Here is a 3,447-nt window from a genome sequence, read left to right as displayed (position 1 = left end):
TTGCTTTCTTGGTGAGGCAATTGGGATTAAGTGACTTGCCCAGGGTCACATAGCTAGTTAAGCGTCAAGTGTCTGAGGCCAGATTTGAGCTCAGGTCCTCCTGACTCCAAGGCTAGAGCTCTGTCCACTGCACCACCTAGCTGCCCCTCCAAGGCCTTTTCTAAGATGGGAGTGGGAAGACTCATTGAGCAGGCTACTCACAGCAAGATAACAATCACTCACAAAGCCATACCCAAAGATTACAATGTGTGACAAAGCCTGGTCAAAGTAGAAAGACCAATAGGGGAATGGCCAACCGCATCCTGGCCAATCATCACCCTGCACCTCCCAAACTTTCTACACATGAACAAATAGCAAGGGATTACTATTTATATATCAGCAGTCTCCCTTGTCTTTAAAACTATGGAAAAGTAAGCACTGAACTGTGCTGCTGAACCCTACATATCGGGTAGATATGATGATGCAATGTAAGGTACTTTGGGGCAGGAATTCCCTCATTTTTGTCTTTGTATTTCCAGACTCTAACACGATCCTTGAACCAAAGTAAGCATTTATAAAATATGTCTTAAATTATTAGATTACATAACATGCAATCTTTCTTAGGTTTTGGCGGGTACGTATGAGTGTGGGGTTTGTTTTTTTTTTGGCTAGGCAACGGGGTTAAGTGACTTGCCCAGAGTTACACAGCTAATAAGTGTTATGTGTCTGAGGCTGGATTTGAACTCAGACAAATGGTCAGACAGAGATTGGAAGGGAACCTTTGCTGGCATTAGGTGTAGGTGGCAATGATTGGTAACTGTATTGCCCATACACAGTTCTGGGTTTCAGTTCCATAGGAGCGTTTATGTTTGGTCACAAGGGATTAGAGGCCCTGGTCAGAGTTCCAAGGTAAAGAGTAGTGCCAGTGTTTGTGGCTGCAGGAGAATAGGGAACCTACTCAAAGTTCCAAAAGGAGCACTGGAGCTTCTAGCTGCAGGGAAGCCCTTCCTGGGTAAAGACCAGAGCATAGACCAGAAAAACATTGACTTCATCTCTCCCCAGATCACACCACTTTGGAAGCACCAAAAGCTTGCATCCCCTCCCCACCCCGAACTAGTTCTGAAAACAGCAGCATAAAAATATCTGAAGCTTTGGATAGTGCCTCCCCACCCCAAGGTGAGCAGAATCCAACTTTAACATAAAGTTTAAATGAGCAAGCACACACATACATTCAAAAAGAACCTCACCAAAAAAAAGTTACTGTGGTAGCAGGGAAGAACAAGACACAAATTTAGAGGAAGACAACAATGTGAAATAGTTATAAGCAAAGCCTAAAAGAAAAGTGTTAATTTGACAAAAATTCCTGGAAGAGTTAAGGAAAGAGATAATGGTGGTAGAGGAAAAATTGGGAAAAGAAATAAGATTGATGCAAAAAAAAATACAAAAAGAGAAATAACAACTTGGCAAAAGAGGCACAATAAATATTGAAGAAAATAACACCTTTTAAAGGCAGAATTGGCCAATGTAAAAGGAGGTATAAAAGCTAACTGAATAAAAATAATTCCTTACAAATTAGAATTGGATAAGTAGAAGCTAGTGACTCCATGAGACATCAAGAAACAATGAAAGTCAAAAGAATGAAAAAATTGAAGAAAATGTGAAATATCTCATTGGAAAAACAACTGACCTGGAATATAGATTAAGAAGAGATAATTTGAGAATTATCATACTACCTGAAAGTCATGATCAAGAAAAGAGTCTAGACATCATCTTTCAAGAAATCATCAAGAAAAACTGGCCTGATATTTTAGATCCAAAGGGTAAAATAGAATCTCCTGATCACCTCCTGAAAGAGATCCCAAAATAAAAACTCCCAGGAATAGTATAGCCAAATTCCAGAGCTTCCATGTCAAGGACAAAATACTGTAAGCAGCCAGAAAGAAACCATTCTAATATAATGGAGGCACTGTCAGGATCACACAAGACTTAACAGCTTCCATGTTAAAGGAATGGAAGGCTTGGAATATGATGTTCTAGAAGGCAAAGAAGCTAGGATTACAATTAAGAATAACCTACCCAGAAAAACTGAGTATAATCCCTCAGGAGGAAAAGATGGACATTTAATGAAAAATAGACTTTCAAGCATTCCTGATAAAAAGAACAGAACTGAATAGAAAATTTAATATTCAAAGACAAGACTCAAGAGAAACATAAAAAGGTTTTCCTGAAAGAAAAATCATAAAAGACTCAATAAAATTAAACTGTTTACATTCTTATATGGGAAGATAATAAACGTAATTCCTAAGAACTTTCTCATTATTAGGGCAGTTAGAAGCAGTCTACCCAAAAAGAAGGCATGGATATGAGTCAATTATATTGGGATGAAAAAACATTAAAAAAAAAACATTTTTCAACCAAAAAAAATTTACATCAATAAGCTACATAATGCTCAATATATGGTGTGTGTGTGTGTGTGTGTCTATAACAGCAAATAAAGAGGAATATTATAAGCTTATAGTGTTCATGTGCTTATGCTATCACATTCAAAGATCTTTTCAAATAATTAAAAAATGTCAGAATCTACAAAAATGACATTTGTGGACACCAGCCCAACTCCATGGCATTGGAACAAGGTCATAGTGTAGAGGAATATGTGACCAGTTACTGTATAAAACTTTTATATTAAAATGGGACAATAGTTAGAGAGCTAGTCAAAATAAAGACTTTGAGAACTCACTATACTATTCTCTCCCTTGTGCATTGCAGAAAATACACACTTTCACAGAGAGGCTTCCTCGGCATCATCACTAGTTTTCAATAACTTGTCAGACTAGAAATATGCACTGTCTGCTTTACTCTCTAGGCAACAACATAGTATGATAAAATACCAAAGCTGGAAGGGACCTTAGAGATCAGGGCAATTCTTTGATTACTCCCCTCTCCCACGTTAATACGTTTGCTTGGCTTCAGACCTTTTGCGTCTTGAAATGTCGGCGTTCCTGCTACCTGAAGCTGAAAAAAATGTGTTTCTCTAGGGCACAGTTTTAGTTTTTCTGTGACTCTTTTTATATAATGTTTTGTCCTAGAGGTTTGATGTGCTCGTGCTATATTAACATAAATTCAATTGCTGAAAAATTCTCTCTCAATGTTTTTGTCCTCTGGCTCTAAAGCCACATTTAGAATTGGCATTCTTTGGCAACGGCCTTTTATCAATGTGGCCCTTGAACATTTTACTGGACATTTTATTCTATTATCCCCTTTTAATGGCTTTTCATTTCCTGAAACTGTTGATGGTCATTTTTATATCCACTGGGCATTTTCAACTGACAAGTAGAAACTTCCTTTATTGTGTTGGGAGAAGTGATGTGCAAGAACTCACTCCGTCTTGAATTAATTCAGAAGATCACCTCGTCACTTCATTTTTATATATGACCTGATATACCCAATATACCTCAGGTATATATGACC

The sequence above is a fragment of the Phascolarctos cinereus genome, unplaced genomic scaffold, assembly GCF_003287225.1.
Source record: "Phascolarctos cinereus isolate Bilbo 61053 unplaced genomic scaffold, phaCin_HiC Scaffold_726;HRSCAF=1367, whole genome shotgun sequence".
NCBI classification, from domain to species: domain Eukaryota; kingdom Metazoa; phylum Chordata; class Mammalia; order Diprotodontia; family Phascolarctidae; genus Phascolarctos; species Phascolarctos cinereus.
Note: the sequence above shows the minus strand (reverse complement) of the source record.